Genomic DNA, 22,498 nt, shown 5'->3' on the forward strand with positions numbered 1-22,498 from the left:
TTCTCACGACAAAAAGTACTGCTCTTTAATTTTGCTTAACCATGGTTCACATATTATAATTTCTAAATTTCAATGGGCATACCTATAATTGGCATCAAAAAATATTTAGTCGGCAACAATTACATGGGACATCAATTATCATTAACAAAAAAATTATATCATGTGCTGTATGTACCATACGATTGTGCTGTTGCTGATCATAGCTATTTTTTTATAGATCTTGTTATCAAGCACTCAGCTTGATGTATCGCTATAGAAATGAGCAGTTATGATCAGCTAAACACAATATAGGTATAATTTCTCACCATATATGTCATATATGTAATCTTTTATCATCGATGTTTAACATGTGTGAAGCTTACTAGAAGTGATTAAAGAAAAAAAGAAACTGAAAATTTTAATTACTAATAAAATACAAAGTTAACACCACCTATCCACCGACCATCTGGCCAGGATTCTTCCGTCAACGGTCCTGCTCATACCGTGTACAAAATACACTGCTTACCCTTCCATGAGCAACAATTAACTAACAAAAGCTTGATTGCGTTCTCAAGAGAAATATACTCAACTGTTGCCCGTGCTCCCCACCGGGTTTATCATATGAAACGACTCCGAGTCCACCGAGCCAACGACCCGCTCGAAACTCGCTCTCAGGTACATGAGGTCTCCGTCGCCGGACCTGGATCGGCGGGAAGAACTCCGGCGCCCACCGATATGGACTGCATAAGCTTAAACACCGCAGCATCGGCATCGCTCATCTGCCGCCGGACGGCGAACCCCACCTTCCGGCCGTTGCAGTACATGGACCAGGCCGGCACGCCGAAGAGCGAGAGGGACTGGGCGCGAGCCCGGTCGCATTCGAGCGCGATGCGGAGGAGGCCGTGCTGCATCTCTCGGGCGAGGTAGGCGGTGGGGACGGCGAATTCGAGGAGGAGGAGCGGGGCGGCGGCGCGGGAGGAGGAGGAGTCGTCGTGGAGGCAGAAGCTGACGCGGCTGCGGCGGTAGCCGAAGAAGGTACCGGTGACGGTGGTGGTGGTGGTGGAGGCGGTGTCGGAGGAGTCGTCGGCGGCGGGCTGGAAGCCGCAGCATGGGACCATGCACTCGACGAGGGAGCGGAAGGAGCGGCGGAAGCGGACGTCCTTGGTGCATTCGACGGCGGTGGACGTGTCGATGATGCCGAGGGGGCCGCCGTAGCTGCCCAAGTCTATCATCCTCATCTTGTTTGATTTGAGTAATTCGATTATTTTGAGGAGGAGAGAGAGATAAGAGAAAAGAAGTGGATGGATGGATGGGTTGTAATTGTTGAGGGGGCTGGGAAAGAAGAGGTTATGGAGGGGGAAGGTGGTGAGGTGGGGAGGAGGGATGGGTTTAAATAGGAGGGAAAGAGTAAGGAGCAAGAATGGAAAGAACGGGAGGGAGTGGGGAAGAGAGGATGTTTGGTGGGGGCAAATCTGTGGGCCCAGGAATCATGGAGGGAAGGCTAGGCGGGACAATAATTCTGCCCACGTGGGGAGGCGCGTGCGTAGCGGTTTTATAATTTTTATACATACCTAATATATATATATATATATATATATTTTTTTTTATATATATATTTATATATTATGTGTGCTATGGCAATGCATGAAATTTATGAAGATTTAATTTGATGGCATAGAACAAGTATGATAGAAACCCAGCAATGGAGTGGGCTTTGGAATTCTATTATATATTGGTGAGAGATATTGTAAGATAATAATCTTATCGATTTAAATATTTTTTCAAAATAATATAATGAGCCTAGAGCAGCCGTATAGCCATTGAGAAATATTAAATAATTTAAATGATGTTAAGATCTAATATTACATATAGAGAGAGAGAGAGAGAGATTGAGCTTCAGTCGAAAAAATCTTTACTTAGATCCGATCAGATCTAAATTGGATGATACAGATTATATATCAATGATCTGAACCTAGCTAGATATGATCTACTCTCTTTAGATTGCTTATATGTCAAATCATATGATTTGGAGATATCTAATCTATATATCAACTAGGCTAAAAATGATTTCAATATATATTTTTTAATCACTTGAATACATATGTCACATGTCTCTCAATCATATGATTTTTGTATATTAACAGTCTAGAAATAGTATATTATATTCAACAATTCTGATCATCGATATAGAATTTTTATTGTCTAATGTAGATTTAATTAGATTTTTTTTTTTTTTGGTATAGTAATGAGATCTTTTTGGAGATCCACTTTAGTGCAGTTGAACCTAGCTTCTTTAAATATATATATATATATATATATAAAAAAAAAAAAAAAATATATATATATATATATATATATATATATATTACCTGAAGTTTAGCGTTAGGTCAACACCGCATTGGAATTGCAGGCCATGAGGTCAAATCCCATTCATTTCTTGCATTGACACAAGGCTTGAATTTGATTTTATCATTATGTAAAAATCCTCTTGATTAAAATATATTGAAAGACAGAGAAAAAAAGAACTGGATAAAAATACATATGTACAGAAGAATCTGAATCAATCAAAACAAACTACCCGATCAAGAATTGCACTTTCTTCAGCACCCTCAAATAGGATTCAGTGTTCTTGCTGTTTCATAGAGACTGCCATTCCTTAAACACTGGGATAGTGCCGAACTAGTAACAAAGACAACATTGGATGTTCTCTTCTAACCCTGCTTCTATGCCTCTCTTTTTTCTTGATGTCATTGAGTTAGGGATGTATATTGATTAATATACAGTTACATGGATAGTGTTTACATGGTGTTGTGAATATTAATCCCTATCAGAATCATGGTTAAAAGGTCGACAGGTTTGGTTTACAGAATGTTAGCTTGCAGAATATAGGTTATCAGGGAATAGTCTCTGTTTTTGTGATGTTCCAAACAGAGTCTCAAACACCTGTCTCTGGGTTTCGTGTTTCAATTTGCAGGTTTCAGGTGAGTTCCAGATTCGAAGGGCTGCAACTCGGGATTGTCACTCTGCATGAACTTTGTTTCTGTGATTTCAGAACAGTAAATGTTCAGACCAAGTTCTGAATAAAGGGTCAGTTTGAGATGGTTCACCAACAGGGGTCTCATCTCTCTCTTTATTTTTCTCACCAACTTCCACTAGTGTCAGATCTCAAAAAATCTAATATTTTATTCGTCGAGTAAGCCATGGTAGATGGAATAAATTATAGAGACCGAACTGGTTAGAAAACAGCCGCTATTTTCGCTGTAGCGACAAGACTATGGTGCTGTTGCTGAAACCTCGGGCGAGGGTGGGGAAGGGCGAAGAAGGTCAAGTTGGCAATGAGAGGACAAAGGATTTATGGGGAAGGGGAGATGGTAAAGAGTAAAACACCGCAGGCTTGTGTCGGCTTCTTTGTCGGCAACTCTGCCCCCAGGAGCATGTGGGCAGAGGCTGGAATGGGACAGGTCATAGGCGAAGATGATGAGATGAAACATAGAAAAGGTTTTCTTCTGCATTTTTCTCAGCCAAAATATCTTAGCCACCATAAAAGTTTGCAAATGGTTTAGAAATATATTTTCATTTTATATGATATCTTTTTGTTTCATGAAGAAAATGAAACGGATTATATTTCCAGTTTTGTTCAAACATAAAATTCTTAGTTTGTTTTTCAGTTAAATTCTTCCAAAAATTTGTTGAGAAATTTTATAAAAATTGTCTGTCGATTACATGCTACTTGATACATTGCATGTTTTGGATTATATATCCTAACTATGTTTCCATCTTATCTATTTTTCTATTCTGGTGTCTTCAAAAAATATTTTTTATGCAGTGGTTGCATATGGCCACTATAATCTCATAGTCTTAAATTAACCAAAAAAAAAAAAAATCATGCATAGTCCTGTTGTTTGCTGATTAGCCCCCCTAGATTATTATTGTGGCCTAATGATTCATAGTGCATGAAAATGATTATTGCTAGTGGGTCTTAGTTGCCTACCCTTTACATGTGGATAGCTAACTTGCTTAGTTTCAACAGAGTTGTCATAATTGACCTAAATATTAAAAGATTACATGTTAATATTTGCAAATATTTATCTAGATGGTTTCTGTTTTAGTTATACATGAGTTTTGGCGACAGGGCATTGACTAGCGATGAAATCTTTTTCATCGCTGGATATTTTAGATGATGAAATTTCATTTTTAGAAACAATTTTTTTTTTTATGACTAAATACATAAAATCTTACGGTACATAATTTCATAAAATTGAATGACTAGAATCACATGAAAATGAGGAATGGTAGGTTAAATGGATGATTTACACAAATTATTTTCTTTCTAATTATTTTGAAAGAAAAAGCTACCAAAACCTTTATCCTAGCATTTATTGGTGAGGAGAATTGAAGCAAATCAGATAAAAAAAATTGCCTTACAAAAATCATCAGGAAACAGGCACCACCTCAAAAGCAAGAACCAACTGTTAATCCAAGACTCCATTTCATTTGCAAATAATTTTTATTACTCTACATTTATTCATCTAAATAATTTTATTGACACCCAATAAAGTTGAAATAGGGAAGAGTACTTTTGAAATTTCAGAAAAGCCAAAAAATGTCTGTGTATATATGTTTAAAGAACATAAATTTGCTAAAATTGGTTTGGTCCAACAATTTTGTCGGATTAAAGATGGAAAAGTTTCTGATTTTTTTCCTTTGTTCATTCAAATATTCTGGACGAGTTTTATGTGCAAACAAACGAAGCGGAAGGTGGTGTGACCTCACATAAGCATTCCTTGTCTACGTGTCGGAGCCCAGCCCGGTGTTCATCAGTCCAACATCACCTTGGAATCCGAGAGTACCCACCGATGGTTGGCCGAGCGAGACGTTCATGCATGAAGAATAACGGAGGGGACCAATTCAGGCGTGACCGCCGCATGTTCCTACGAACTTTGGGTCAAAGCCTTGAACCCCCTTGGTGCAACGGAAGCAAGTTTGATGAAGAAAGAGGCTTGTGGTCCTCTCTCTCTCTCTTTCTCTCACTATTATTTTCTATATTGTATACACCACATCATCCATGCATGCAACTAATCACAGCCAATCACTCTTGTGAGGTCCACTCATCAAGTGTCATCTCCATGCATTGCTATGAGAATAAGTGGTTGTGATACCTGACGTGCACGGCTATATGGTATACATAGTGTAGAGAATAATTTCTCTTCTGTTTCTCTCTGTCTCTATATATTTCTCTACGAGAGTCATGGCATGGGCTTAACACTACATATGAATCACAGCTATCTTGGCATCCATTTCTCCGCTCTCTTCCTCTATGCGTGTGTTTTGGAAGGATTCGGGTTGTATGAAAGAATGGTCGCTCATCCTTTAAAAAAAAGATAGTCGGTCTTGTTTTCACAGCATTAATTGTATTTTATATAAATTTTAAAGCAATCCAAGCTTTTCTTCCATCTATCTGCACAAATTTTGAAGCTGATATTACACAATCTAATGACATTATGAAAGAAAGAGAATTATTCCTTCATGTGAAAAATACAATCCCAACCCATTTTCAAGAACATTGAATCAACATATTTTCACATGAATTTTTGGGCCCCCATTGTTAATTGTCACCTCAAATCTATGTTCGGTTGGAGCCATGAAAAAAAAAAAATAAATGAGATTGAAAAGATGAATGGCCTCTATCCGGATGAAGTATACAAAGGATGAATTTATGTATTAAATTTTTTGACAAAACAATAACACTTCTTCATTGTTTTATTCATCTTGTTTATATATATTTTCATTTTATCCATACTATTAATCTTATACTATCAAATTTTATTACTAATTATTTTAATTTAATATATAATTTTTATTTTTATAATCAAATAGGTATAATTGTCTTTTGTTTTTCTATTTATATTGACTATTTTTTATTTAATTATTTAAAATAAATTATAAATTAATTAGTTATTTATATAATTAATATATATAAATAAATTAATTCATAATTATTAATTTATAAAATTATCTAGTTAATGTAATTAAATTAAAAATAAATATTCATATATTTTTTATATAGTTATTATTTATTTTTTTTAATATTAAAAAATATTATAATTTGACAATAATAATATTTTTATCAAAAAATAATTTAATAAAAATATTATACAAATATCATTCATCTTTATATTTATTTTTTTTACATCAAATAAAAAAAAAATTATTCTCATCTGTCTTTTTAGATTTTATCAAATATATTTTTTCATCCTCCTTTATCTATCTTTCATATCAAATAAAAGGTGAATGAATGCAATCACCGGGAGTAGAGATCGGTCAGTGTAGGAATATTAAATAACGTTCCTCCCTTTCCCTCTCATGTGTTCTGTGAATGTTGCTTTTTTTTTTTCTTTTTTTTTTGTTAAATGTGAATGTTGCTTTTAATTAACGCCGTTGGAGATAGGAGCCCCACAACCATCAGTTCACGTAGAAAGGGATGGATCATCCCCCGCCAATGTCTCTTTAAAACTATTCCCATAAAGATGATGAGTGATTGATGAACGCATTGTGTTCCATATTCCCAGTCAAGTTTGTCACCTAACGGTCACCAGTGGTAATTTACATTTTTTCGGACCGTTGGTGCCTCATGGGTCACCTATGAATCAGACACTTGTGGTTCTCATCTTTTTCCCCTCCTCTTTGATGGATCAAGTCACTAAAGCTCAATTCGAGTAAAAAGATCATATGAATTGATGGTGCCAGAAAATTATTAATTTTTATGAAAATTATTTTATTACCGTACCATTTGTAAGAAACCGACAGCAACAAGCAAGCTATGTGCTACCTAACAAAGAATTTTCGATCCCAATCTAGTATAAATTATATTCTGCACCTTATACACTAAAATGATCATGCATCACACGAATCACGGATCACATATTCCTCCAAGCCCATCGTCGAGATGAGCGCATGACAAATATGACCTAAGGAATGAATCATGGTGATTAGCATGGTGCATGCAGCCCAGGATATAATTTCTCCTGGTCCAGGGACTCGATGGCGGCATAATATATAGCAAGGTATTAATTATAATATTCTAGCATACTAGAAGAGAGCATAAATAATTATATATGACTATAGCTTAGCACAATGTCAAACCCTGTCTCTTGGTTCACCAATAACAAATGATAAGAAGTTTTAGCACCACTCATAAAATAATAATTTATAATAATTTATGCTACCACTCAGACTTTTCTTACATGAAAGGTTCCAGATCCGAAGAAATGCGCTTTCCATCGAACAAAGGCCTTCTCTTTACCCACTACTTCAGAAAGAAACAAACTAGAGAGATCTCGATCTCCATTCACTTTTTAGAAAAGCAGGCCCTCATCTTTTCAGTGCCACTCTCATATAAGATATGTCTCTACCTCATGCAAGTTTATTGGATGCAATCATGTCATGTCCCAATGGGAAGGATTGGTGTGAGCACAGGAGAATGAGGAGGCCTACAGAGGAACCGAGTGTGTTGTCATGATGATGTGTGTATGTGTAATGAGTATGTTTGCCATTTTTCCATCACCACTCATGGAAAAGCTACTAGTAGAGCACCTTCCCTCAGCAAGGAGAGGAAGCATTTGTGTGGTGGCATTAGGAATCAAATGGCATGAAATAGAATTAACTAATGTTCAACCTTGCTTTGATGTTGTAATGATTTGCTTGGGCTATAAAGTAGTAGAACTTTCTGTCAAGAAATAGTTTGCATTATTCTTCGGTTCTTGGCATCCCATTCCTTGCTTTATCCTCCGTTATAGTTCCTACTTGATCACAATTAGCTTCTTAATTTATGGACTTTGTTAATGCTCTTTGACTTGATTAGGGCAGGATAATAATCACTAATATGTAGCAAGTAATCTAATTTTAGAGTGGGCATGAAGGACCGCAGCAAACCACCTTTGTGGTACGATGTGTGGATCACACGAGATCACAGTGTAGATGGTTCCAAGTGCCGATGGGGTTCCCACGTGCAAATGTTTCTTGGAGATGTGACAGTTTGACTTGGTTGCTAATTACTCATGTCTTTTGGTACCAAAAGCTCTCATTCACCAAAGAATTTATAAAGATGATGAGTAACACTCACTCTGATCCTGGATTCTTTTTCTTGGCTCTCCATTAGATGTCTTTCCTAAGCGACTTCGAGGTTTTCATGGTGTCTTCACTTAATGTGGAGGAACTGCTCATGGTGCCTATGGCATTGTGTGGGGAAATCTTCATGCTAAGTTCTTGGATCTGAATAGTATATCATGTGACCATAAAATAAAAAATTATATCTTATACCATATGCATCATGTGACTATGCATGCCATTAATTACAATCACTTATTCCTATAGATCTCATTTATCAAGTACTTATCTTAATACATTGCTATAAAAATGAACAGTTATGATTATCGATAAACATGGCAACGTGGTGCATGCAATATAGGATAGAATAGGTTAATAGACAAATAGAGCCTATTAAGAAGTCATATCCATTTTGCCCACGGAACCTGATGGAATGGCAGCCATGATATCAATGTGTTCCATTAGGCATGAGGAAAATTGTGGATATACTCGAACCTTTAGATGTGTCATTTTCTCATTATTCGTTTGCTAGCTTTATGAGCTCCATGTTTATATATATATATATATATATATATATATATATATATATATATCTGCAGTCACTGTAAAGGGATAGAATGAAATCAGGTCTCGTCAAGGCCATTCATTGCTAGTGTTTATTTTTATTTTTTATTTTTAAATAAGAAACATAGTAGGAGAAACCATCATACATTTTATTAGAAATAAAATGGCTACAAAATTAAACTACAAAACAAGACAAAAACGAGAACAAAAATATGGGAAGGAAGATAGAGAACCAGAAGAAGAAAAGGAACTAACGAAAAAAGAAAAAAATGGAGGTTCATTACTAGCTAGTGACTAGATCAAGGTTTCAAGCTAAAAATTTTCAAGCATTTCTCTAACTAGAAGCATGAACAATAAGTTACCCAAAAGTTTCCAAACCTATACAAATATGGACGCTGAAAATTTCTTTTCATTCAGCAGAAGAACTGAAAAGGCTAGTGAGGAACGGTCAACTATTCTTTTCCTTTGCAGCAATGTCATGGCCTTCTGAATAACTAATATCATTTCAATATTTTCTTACACTTAATTTTTGCGTTGGATCTTAACATGACTCTTTGTGCTGTATCTTGACCCTTTCAATGCGTGGTTCTCATACTTGTTCACTGATAGACCATACATTCCATACTTCTTCACATCTTTCCACCACTTGATAGGTAGATATAAACAGACATTTATCCATTGATCATCATATAGGGAAACCACATGTGTTGGGGGGAAACTTTGTATTGGAGATTAGGTGATCAAATTATAAAGTAATCTACATTTGTTGTCATAGTTTTCTCTATCTATTTGAAAAAAGAAACTTATACAAAAATATGTTTTTATTAGGAAATTTCACTTCAGTGCTTCTGAAGAATAGGTTCGTAAACCAAAAACAATCTTAAACACAACATATATGTAGTGGAGATGTGTTCTGATCAAAAGCATCTCTCTACAAATCTTTATGGATGATAACTTTCTCAATTTATCATACATCTTATGTTTAACTATCATCGTCTCAGTGAGAAACACTTGGACCTAACAATAATATTGCCATCAACAATTTTTTCTGGTAAAAGTCCACTTGGGACCTCATTTTATTCAACTTTTTAAATCCTTTACATAAACAATCTTTTTTCCCTTTTGGGATGTATGAAACATGTATTAGTTGTAATGAATTCTAGTAGTGAAAAGCAGACATGGGCCCTGCAATGTAGTGGGAACTGGACCCTTTCCACGCGTAAAGAAGAGCCTATCTCTGTGCCCTAAGTTACATTCAGCCCAAGCCCATGGGCCTTTTCCTAGCCCATGGACACCCTACTGAATGACCAACATTCCAAGCCTCTTCCTGACTAGACCCATTAAATTTGGGGCCCAAGCAACAGAAACCAACTCAAAGGTAAAAATCCTGTATATATAGCACATAAATATGTTTTTAAAATTGCAAGCAACAAACTTTTTGCATATACAAGAACATGTGTTTCAATTGATGTTCAAATTAATCAATTGCTCCCCAACTGCTCTTGTGCAAATGGCTTTGGAGGGCTGCAGTGATGGAGCGGCAATAGGTTTGAAGTTTTTGGTTGGATCAGTCGACCCATGACCCGTAAGATTGTAATGGTTGGATCAAAACCCTAGACACAGATTTCCTAAAATCCCAGCTGCTACGGACCCACTCGTTCAACCCTCTATATGAAGATCTTGTTTTTATTTTGTTGATGTTGTGAATTCTATTTATGATTCTAGTTGTTAATGTGTACTTAATTTTTTCTTTTTCGACTTCTCAAAAATGTGAAAATCTTAAAATATATGCTTATTAGACGCTCATACATATATCTTTGCTATTAAGAGCTTTTATAATCTTCCAAATACTTGTTAATCACCTGCACTTTTGCATTCCATCTTTGGGGAGGAATCACATTCATTAAGGTGAAAATTTTTGTTTGGTTGCTGCTGAGGAACAGATTCTTGACATTTGATAACCTCAGGAATTGAAAAGGACTGTCGACTAACATGAGTTTCTTTTATTCTTCTCCCTGGGTGACTCACTCCCACCTATTAAGCTCTCATGGTAGTGCGACAGGGAGACTTCCTTTTAGTTTTAGATCGCTAGCTTCAACTTTTAAAAAGCTAGTTCAAGCTTTAGTGCAAAGGGCAACTCTTTGTATAGTTTAACTTGTTGACTCTATGCTGTGCAGATCTTTGCTCATGCAAGTTGCAAAAGGTCAATTGAGATGGATGCATTTCCTGGCCATTTGCATATTACTGCATGAGTAATTTTTTATACACTGTGCATGGTGATTGGCTCGTACACGAGACCGGATAAAAAAAATTTTTTTTTTTTTTGCACCACCATTCGGTCCCGCACGTGAGCTAATCACATTTGATAACCTCAGGAATTGAAAAGGACTGTCGACTAACATGAGTTTCTTTTATTCTTCTCCCTGGGTGACTCACTCCCACCTATTAAGCTCTCATGGTAGTGCGACAGGGAGACTTCCTTTTAGTTTTAGATCGCTAGCTTCAACTTTTAAAAAGCTAGTTCAAGCTTTAGTGCAAAGGGCAACTCTTTGTATAGTTTAACTTGTTGACTCTATGCTGTGCAGATCTTTGCTCATGCAAGTTGCAAAAGGTCAATTGAGATGGATGCATTTCCTGGCCATTTGCATATTACTGCATGAGTAATTTTTTATACACTGTGCATGGTGATTGGCTCGTACACGAGACCGGATAAAAAAAAATTTTTTTTTTTTTTGCACCACCATTCGGTCCCGCACGTGAGCTAATCACTACACATGATGTGCGTGTTCCGCACCGCGTATGGTGCACAAAGAATTTCTCATTACAGCATATCCAAATTATATACAGACAGTGCATAACAACTTGCACCCTCCAATCTCTTAATAAGGCCCACCAAGCTAGCAACTAGCCCTCTCCTCTACAATACAAGGATGTTTTCAAAAGAATTCAATTCAAGGAATTTTGAAATATAAGTCTTCCAGCTTAATATCAAAACAGTTTTTTTTTTTTAATAGAACACATTCATCACCCAATATTTAGCGATGGACAAAACATATCCAACAAATATTAACCTCTATGTTAAATGATTATCGTGATCTGAGTACTTGAGTTTTCTGATTGTTATTCTGCAACTCTGACGAAAAAGCGACACCCCATCCTCTTCGATAACAAAAATATCAGTACTAGAATCATTGCTCTAAAAGAGAATGATCAATAAAATTGGTTGTTAGTTGGACAGAAGCAAGTTTTGTTCCATTCAACAAAACCAAGTCCTCAGTGACTCTTTCAAAGATGCAAGGCCATTTTAAGATTTGGTTGGCAGTTATATGTCAAGATCCTGCTATTCAACTACCAAAATATCAAAGCAACATGTTTCTTAGAGCAGGGAGATATTCTATATTTTAATAAACCAAATGAAAAAAATATGTATATATCATTTTCAATTTTTCACCTATTTCATTGATACAAGAAACCTGAGTCAGATCCTATCAATATTTAGTTGGCTTCCACCAATCTTAATTATTAGAACTTCCATTTTCTCAACTTGCAACTACATATTCCTTGTTGTATTGAAATGTTGCAGTTAGCCGTTAAACCGAAGACCTAATCTAATGATAACCAGGTAGTCTACAAATCTATCTTGTATCAAATTCTGGCACTAGTGCTACATAGATGTCACGCCCCCGATCCGAGATTGTGAATCGAGGGTCATAGCAACCGCCGCATACTCATAGAAAACTCTTTTCATAAGCATTCAAGGCATCTTATCATGCTATCCTAAAATAACAGCGGAATAATTAGTCAATAATTTAAATTCAAAATAACGACCTAAATTTTGTTCTTTAATGTCTCAATAAATTCAACAATGATTCATAGTCCTTATATCAAATTCAATAAGACTTTCAACCGAAAATAAAAGTATAGAGATTCTGCTTCTGATCACTCTTCCATTCATATCTTGTATCATCTTAATTCCTCAACATCTGTAAAAACAGTAAAATAGAAGGTAATGAGCTAGACAGTCCAGTAAGCAATGATCACTTTTCAACAGATTTCATCAGGCATTTAAGTAAATAATCATTTATAAAAAATAAGCATATAGAGTTCATCAATTCGAAATCAATTTCAATTATGCAACATAATTCATGCCAAATTCATTTCTTTTTCGGAAATTCAAGTTTCTTTCGAGATTTCAATTTTTTTCGTTCTTCAATTCTTTTCGTTAACCATGAGCTATGACCACATTTTCTCTGTGGCAAGGTTATAACACCGCGTATCTTCTTGCGGTGAGCTGCGAATCATCTGGCAGCAAAGTCCTTCTGGCGGTTTGTCGCTGGTCTCTTTGGCGACGTAAACCCTCAGGATAAATCAATTGCCAACGTATATACCTCCATTGGCAGGATCCTTTACATAGTCAGGTTGTTAATTCATATTGTTTCTTATATCATAATTCTTCATAAATCATGTTTCATATTTTAATTTCGATAATAAAATATATAATCATGTAGTATCGAAATCAATCAATATAATGCATCATGAAATCAATATGTTCAATCATGCTTCATCATAACATTTCAAATAAGATATTTTCATAACAAAATATCATTCATCCAATTCATGCATCGTTTCACAAATCATGTCAGAAAAATACATTATAATTTATCGATAAATTTAGAAAAAGTGAAACATTACTTACCTCGAATGTATTCCAATAAATTTACATAATTCTATAAATTTTTTTCTAAAAATTTTGTTCGTAGATCATATCGCGATATCCCATGATCAAACATTCACCATCCTATACATAATCAATTTCAATAATTAAAAAGAATACGAATACTATATTTCAGCGGTTTAGATTGGATCCGATCATCTAATTTCATCTAATCAAAATCTAATTAGGACCTAAACGATCCAAAGTTTGACTATCAGATCAAATCGGATTCGAAGTGATAGGACCGAAGTTTCTTCATCGATTTTATAAAATCAAATAGAGAGAGACAATTAGAGGAGAGAGAAATCAATGAGGTACAATTCGAATTGATCAGGTAATACAATCCAACATTACGATTGGTCCAATATCTCGAGTGATGAAATCAACATGATCAAATCAAGTCATAGCTAGATCAGAATCATGGATGATCAAATCGAAAAAAATACCTGATCTGATCAAAGTGGATGTCAGTGTGCCGTCCGACGATCAGAGATCAAAAATTCATCATGAGGATCATTTAAATTTATCATCATTCTTCTCAAAATTTTAGAAATCTTAGGAGAGAGAAATAATCTAGAGAGAGGATTCTAGAGAGAGAAAGTAGAGAGAGAAAGTCCAATTCTAGAGAGAGAAAATACTAGTACAGACTGAAGAAAGAGAGGAAAGAGAGAGAAACTCTCTTTCTCATATTTTATTATTTATATCATTATTTATTAATTAATTTAATAATTTTTTTTTTCTTTTCTCTCTTTTTTTTTCTTCACAAAAGAGAGAAGAGAGAAAATCCTATTTATTATTATTATATTATTATTATATTATTTTTCTTCTTCTTTTTTTTTTTCTTTTCTTTTTCTTTTTTCTTTTCTTTTCCTTCTTTTTCTTTTCTTTTTCTTTTCTTTTCCTTCTTCTTCTTTTCTTTTTCTTTTTCCCGTGGGTTCCTTTGGGCCGAAACAGGGGACCGACAAGTCTCCTCCTTGGCTGGCCGGCCGGCGGTGCAACTGACGAGGGGCGACTGTCGGCAGGAGGAGGGTGACCCAACGATAAGAGGAGGGCTAAATCGGTGGTCGGCGGTGACCACCGACGTCGGAAATCAAAGAAAAATGATAAAAATATAGAGATTCTTCCGCAACAAAATTCGACGACTCTGGTCGCCGACGAGCGTGCACACCAGCCCGAGAAGGAAAAGGAAGAAGAGAGGAAGGGGAGGAGGCTTACCTCCGACGCCGGCGAGGCTTTTCCGACGAGCAAATTGGATGAGCATAGGTCGGTCTTCCGCGGGAATTTTCTGACGATTGCCGTCAACTGGATCCCAGATCTTTGGTGAAAGGGAGAGAGGAGGGATCTCCTCCTTAAATAGAGTCGGAGGGAGCTCGTTTCCGACTCTGGTTGGGAGCCTTCGGGAGTCTTCTCCCCTATTTTTTTTTTCGGGCTTTGGTTGATTCTAGGCTGGGATTCTTACTCGGATCGGGTCGGGCTATCACATTCTTTCCCTCTAAAAGAAATTTCGGCCTCGAAATTTTTTTTGCCTGAGTCTTCATAGTTTCTTACTTTAATCTCATCCATAAATATTTCAATATTCTAATTCTTGATATAAATTCATTCTTAAATCATTTCATAAGAAAAAAGTTGGTATATCAAATATCTATCTGAAATGGAACCATTCATTTTCTTATTTATCAAAATCAACATCTCAAAGATTTTCAATATTTCAAGATTTCGAAATTATGATCTCATTTCCTATAAAAATCATGTTCAATATCTCATGACTCAAATTAAAATCAAATCTATCTCTTGTGAATTAGAAGAAGGTAAATGTCTCTATTCTTGCATAAGAACTTCATTCATCATCATCATTCATTTTTTTTTAAATATTATCCACTCTTAATTTCAACCCATCATAAGATAGGAAAAACATACTTATGTGAATCATATGATGACATCCCAATCAATCAAAATTCAAAAATATTTTCTCTTATTCGTACTTTCAAAGGTTGAAGATTTATCATTTCAATCTCATTCTCGAACTTTTGATATTTTAATTCTCGATACAACTTCATCATTAAGTCATTTCATAAAGATCAATATCACCAATGTTGATTAGAATTAATATCACTATTTCTAGTCATCGAAATTTTCTTACTCAAACCCTCAAACTCTTAAATATTCTAATTCTTGAAGTAAATTTTATCATTAAGTCATTCCATAATAAAATCAATAACTCAAAAATTGATCTAAATCAAAACTATAATTTTCTTATAATCAAAATCAATGTCTCTATTCTAAGTAAGTATATTAATTTTCTTTATCTAAACATTAACAACTCTTAATTAATCGATTCATTATCAAATTAAATAACTCCAATCCATCTTTTGTAGAACAATCGTCCATATCAATAGATAACCTCAATCTTTTTCATTTAGTCAGAGAAATAATAATAATCAAAAGAGTTCAAACTTTAAATTTTATTATACTCTGGAGATAAATATTTGAGTATAATAATCTAAGATCAAAATCATTATTCAATAAATAATCTCAAATTCTTTCTAATAAATAGAGAATTATAAAATTTAATTCTAGGATAGAGAAAATTTATCTCTAAACATTCTAAATCAAAAATCAAAAATCAAGAGTCCACTCATCCTAAAATCAGGATGCTAAATATTTTTGTAGCATAGTAGGTGGAAGCACTACTTTTAAAAATCACATTAGGATATCTAAAATAATTTAAAATTTTAAAATATTATTCTTTCTAATATCAATAAATTTTTTGTATCAAACTATATCATTTATCATAATTTTTTTAACTCAAATGGTCAACATTCCTGACTTACTCAAAGTAAACCAGATTACTATGTTTCCACTGCGTACTCTGATCTAACAATCAAAATTTCTTAGGTTCATCAAAAAAAAAAATGATCAAATTATTTCTTTATCTTATCAATAGAAAATATCTAAAATTTTAAATTTTAATTGAAGTCAAAAATTAACTTTCGATTCTCATTCATACTTTTACTGGTGTACAATAATCTTAATTAACCTTTGAGTCCAATATCATATTTAAACCATCATATAGATTTACTATAATCAATATGAATCAAATCTTAATTCTCATATCAATTCAATTCGATTATTTTCAAATCAAAAATCCTTATAAGTCAAATTAATGAAGAAAAAATCTTTCGATGCTCTACCAAATTTAGACATAATCAGAATATATAAGAATTTCAAATCATTATTATTTTTTCTAAACTTTCTATCATTAGGATCTTCAATATCTATCAAATATCCTTTCATAACAATCATACAAGCTTCAAAAAATCAAATCTCCATTTAATAGTAGATTCAATTAGGGACCTCGTTAACAAAAGCAAAGAAACTCCATATCAATTCTTAAATCCAAAATTTCTAAATTATAAATTCACATGGATCCCTTAATCTGAAATAAATATAAATCAGATCTTTTATCTTAATCTAAAGATATCAATTTTTTCATTAACAACCTCAACAATAATATCAGAAAATCTCTTGATCAACTTAGATACGAAATCTTTAAATTGAAATTTCATACACATCATGTAGTCTCTAAGAGACATAATAAGATCCATTATTTAGATCTAAGGATGATGATTAAAGATTCCAGTACGATGAATATTTTACAACCTCATAATCGATTTCATCAATAAGAAATAGACTTCTTTGCAATATCTCCAAATATGCATTCATCCTAATATGCCACTTTATATATGATCCACATATCAAGTTCAATTTCGATAAATATTCCAATTAAGCATCATAAAAGATTTTTTCTTAGTCCATCCTGGAACAATATTTTATCGTCAAATCTTTATCTTGTCAATAATAGTCAACTTCTCAACTAGAAGTAATATCATAGTATTATTCTCACATCGAATTTGAACTTACGATTCACTTGAATAACCAATGATTAAATTAATAACTATAATGCATAATAAAATTTTATGTCAATTCTTTTGTGATTACTTTCGATCAAGATCTAACTAATCATATCATGATCAATAGATCATCCATCATATTTCAAATGCTATATGTCATAATCTCTTACGATCCTTTTATACATAATCTCAATATTTAATCAAAATTTATAAATATTTCTCCCACTACAATCATCAAAGATCTACACTATAATGTCCCTAGTGTCTATCCACTTACACCCATTCTATATCTGATTCTATATTTTATAATTCATCCACTTATGCTCTGATACCACTTTAATTGTCACGCCCTTGATCCGAGATTATGAATCAAGGGTCATGGCAACCGCTGCATACTCATAGAAAATTCTTTTCATAAGCATGCAAGGCATCTTATCATGCTATCCTAAAACAACAGCGAAATAATTAGTCAATAATTTAAATCTAAAATATAACGACATAAATTTTGTTCTTTAATATCTCAATAAATTCAACAATGATTCATAGTCCTTACATCAAATTCAATAAGACTTTCAACCGAAAATAAAAGTATAGAGATTTTGCTTCTGATCACTCTTCCATTTATATCTTGTATCATCTTAATTTCTCAACATCTGTAAAAACAGTAAAATAGAAGGTAATGAGCTAGACAGCCCAGTAAGCAATGATCACTTTTCAACAGATTTTATCAGACATTTAAGTAAATAATCATTTATAGAAAATAAGCATATAGAGTTCATCAATTCGAAATCAATTTCAATTATGCAACATAATTCAAGCCAAATTTATTTTTTTTTCGAAAATTCAAGTTTCTTTCGAGATTTCAATTTCTTTCATTCTTTAATTCTTTTCGTCAACCATGAGCTATGATCATATTTTTTCTGTGGCAGGATCATAACACCGCATATCTTCTTGCGGTGAGCTGCGAATCATCTGGCAGCAAAGTCCTTGGAACTGCTGGTCTCTCTGGCGGTTTGTCGCTGGTCTCTCTGGCGACGTAAATCCTCAGGACAAATCAATTGCCAATGTATATGCCCCCATTGGCAGGGTCCTTTATATAGTCAGATTGTTAATTCATATTGTTTCTTATATCATAATTCTTCATAAATCATATTTCATATTTTAATTTCGATAATAAAATATATAATCATGTAGTATCGAAATCAATCAATATAATGCATCATAAATTAATATGTTCAATCATGCTTCATCATAACATTTCAAATAAGATATTTTCATAACAAAATACCATTCATCCAATTCATGCATCGTTTCACAAATCATGTCAGAAAAATATATTATAATTTATCGATAAATCTAGAAAAACTGAAATATTACTTACCTCGAATGCATTCCAATAAATCCACATAATTCTATAAATTTTCTTCCAAAAATTTTATTCGTAGATCATATCGTGATATCCCATGATCAAACATCCACAATCCTATACAAAATCAATTTCAATAATTAGAAAGAATATGAATACCATATTTCAGCAGTTTAGATTGGGTTCGATCATCTAATTTCATCTAATCAAAATCTAATTAGGACCTAAATGATCCAAAGTTTGACTATCAGATCAAATCGGATTCGAAGTGATAGGACCGAAGTTTCTTCATCAATTTCATAAAATCAAATAGAGAGAGACAATTAGAGGAGAGAGAAATCAATGAGGTACAATTCGAATTGATCAGATGATACAATCCAATATTACGATTGATCCAATATCTCGAGTGATGAAATCAATATGATCAAATCAAGTCATGGCTAGATCGAAATTATGGATGATCAAATCTAAAAATACCTGATCTGATAAAAGTGGATGTCGGTGTACCGTCCGACGATCACAGATCAAAAATCCATCACGAGGATCATTTAAATTCATCATCATTCTTCTCAAAATTTTAGAAATATTAGGAGAGAGAAATAATCTAGAAAGAGAATTCTAAAGAGAAAAAGTAGAGAGAGAAAGTTCAATTCTAGAGAAAGAAAATACTAGTTCAGACTGAAGAAAGAGAGGGAAGAGAGAGAAACTCTCTTTCTCATATTTTATTATTTATATCATTATTTATTAATTAATTTAATAATTTATTTTTTTTCTCTCTTTTTTTTTCTTTTTCTTTACAAAAGAAAGAGGAGAGAAAATCCTATTTATTATTATTATATTATTTTTCTTTTTTTTTCTTTTTTTTTTTCTTTTCTTTTCCTTCTTTTTCTTTTCTTTTTCTTTTCTTTTCCTTCTTCTTTTCTTTTTCTTTTTCCCGTGGGTTCCTTTAGGTCGAAACAGGGGACCGACAAGTCCCCTCCTTGGCTGGCCGGTCGACGGTGCAACCGGCGAGGGGCGACCGTCGGCAGGAGGAGGGTGACCCAACGATAAGAGGAGGGCCAAATCGGTGGTCGGTGGTGACAACCGGCGTCGGAAATCAAAGAAAAACGGCAAAAATATAGAGATTCTTCCGCAACAAAATTCGACGACTCCGGTCACCGACGAGCGTGCACATCGGCACGGGAAGGAAAAGGGAGAAGAGAGGAAGGGGAGGAGGCTTACCTCCGACGCCGGCGAGGCTTTTCCGGTGAGCAAATTGGATGAGCACAGGTCGGTCTTCCGCAGGAATTTTCTGACGATTGCCGCCGACTGGATCCCAGGTCTTTGGTGGAAGAGAGAGAGAGGAGGAATCTCCTCCTTAAATAGAGCCGGAGGGAGCTCGTTTCTGACTCCGGTTGGGAGCCGGCGAGAGGAGGAAGAAGACTCCCTTCGGGAGTCTTCTCCCCTATTTTTTTTTTTCGGGCTTTGGCTGATTCTGGGCTGGAATTCTTACTCGGGCCGGACCGGACTATCACAATAGAATTCAAGACTCCACTTGATTCTTATTTGAAGAACTTATAAAAAAATTGAAAGATAGGTTCATGTGCATCAATTTGGGTCCTTTAGATATATTTATTAATTAAGCTAGCATTGCTCCCCTAATCCCTACACTATCTTTGTACTCATCGACCTACCTCATTATTTCAAGCTCTATCATTTAACACTCCATGATTACCATTTTGCAATAATTAATATATAAAATTGTGTCACATGACACCAGAAAGAGAGAAAGATTATTGCAGTGTGGAACTTAATTAAGTTTTAAGAAGATTGAGTTTGCGTGCCTTGATGAAAGGCAATGGAGGAAGTTCAATAGCTTGAGAGCCCCACAACAATAAGGGACACTTTACATCATGTTCATGGAAAGCTAATCACCTTAATTTAATATCTTCCACTTGCACATATAATGGCCACTTTGCTTTTGGCATATCTTTCATAGTCACACCCACGTAATGTCTTATAAACTTTAATCCAAATATTCAAAGGCACTCATGTACACCCTTTATAAGCTCCTAGTGCTCTGGCATGGCGTAGTTTATGCGCAACCATTGCACAAGTACAATCCTTTTGGGATCAGAATGTCCTCATCCCACAGAACCAGTTAATGCATTTGCCATCCTTTTGGGATCTTTTATCAATTCCCATCAACTTGGGAATCATAGCCTTGCATGGGCGGAGTGGCAACTAAGTTCATCACAAGACAACCACCACCTTTTTTAAGATTGTATGCAGATAAATTATGCCAATCTCAGCCAAGATTTGGGTTACTTAGTATTGGCTTGATATATGATAAATGCACATTAAAAAAAAAATTAAATATGATGGGAATTGCACCATTCAGTGTGGAAATCGAGACATGCATCTTCCAAACAGGAGAGCCAGATAGTTGATTTAATTCCCATTAACTAATACATTTTCTAATCGAACAAGCTTGAATCAACCTACTATTAAGTGAAGTTTTTATCTATGCTTGGCTTGTCTAATGAGCCGACTTTATAGGATAGAAGAGCATGGTTTGTAAATCATAGCTCAATTAAGCCTATCATTTGTTTACCAAAAAAAATATTGAGCCTATCATTGTTCAACATGAGTTGTGCACTAACAATTTGTTAATTTACAATCCTAACCATGGTTTCTAATTTATTTACTGTCCTTTGAATTATTTAAACTGGATCTTGGCATGTCTTGTACAGCTTGGAAGCAGCCCATAGATGGCTATTTCTTGTTATGGTTCAAGATTAAAACAATACATTCTCATTGCTTAATGGTGGATTTCTTTTCTATATCTTTTTAGTATAAGAGGACAAAGTTTAACTAACATAGGTGCATAGATTAGAAGAATATACTTACTAAAATGTCATCGAAGGGGGATGATGTTGGATGTTCCATCCAAGCGTTCCTATTATACAAAGAGATAATAGCTGTTATAATAATTTCAAATTCCTCTTCTATTGTATACTGTGATTTTTGTGCTAGTTTAAGAATTAATTTTTTTTCTGCAATGAACAATGCATAATCATGTAATGTCGTAAGTTTGTTTCACTGCCTTTCTTTTTATTATCACAGTTAATAATAACAATAATTTTTTTATTCCAATATGTGTCACTCAAGAGTTATTTTAACTATAAATATTGCTATAGGGTAATGTTAGGGGGTGTTTGGTTCGTAATCGAAATCGAATGGGAATGAGAATAGAAATGGCTTAGAATCGGAATCGGAATAGTCAAATCCTCCAAACGTTTGGTTCGTGATCGGAATCGAAATCGAAATCGAAATTGGAATGAAAATTTGAAACCATAGAGAAAATAGGGATTGAGTTCTACATAGATGGAACCATTCCTATTCCACTCTGGAATCAAAATCGAAATGAGACTCCTTCCATTCAAACGATTAGAATGTGAGTCATCCATTTTGATTTCGATCCCAAACTCTCATTCTCCTAACCAAACATCCCCTTAAATCAATGATTGACTCTTATTATAGATCCTTAATGACCCAGATGCATGCTAATCCTGAAACTTCAACCTAGAGTATTCCCCAAAATATTAGCCTGCAAAACTAAATAGAATAGCCCAGTGGGTATACCAATAAATGTAATGCACCCTAATCTGCATTGGCATTTGAGATGGGATGAATTTGTGGTGTCCATTAGATGTGTCATTGGAAAACACCAAATTTTATTCACAAGTTCACGAAACCTACACATTCTATTTTTATCTCTTTGGTTGTAAGAGAGGTATATTATTCCTTTTTTTTTTTTTTTTTTTTCATTTTTGTCAAACAAATCAAGGGTTTCCAAACTCAATAACCAAGCGTGTG

General features: G+C 34.3%; 1 pseudogene; it reads right to left on the minus strand.

The window, feature by feature from the left end:
* Positions 1–334: 334 nt before the first annotated feature.
* On the minus strand, positions 335–1,336 carry LOC105049478 (protein MIZU-KUSSEI 1-like; annotated as a pseudogene).
* Positions 1,337–22,498: the final 21,162 nt, after the last annotated feature.

This window comes from Elaeis guineensis, chromosome 8 (assembly GCF_000442705.2).
Source record: "Elaeis guineensis isolate ETL-2024a chromosome 8, EG11, whole genome shotgun sequence".
Classification (NCBI taxonomy): Eukaryota; Viridiplantae; Streptophyta; class Magnoliopsida; order Arecales; family Arecaceae; genus Elaeis; species Elaeis guineensis.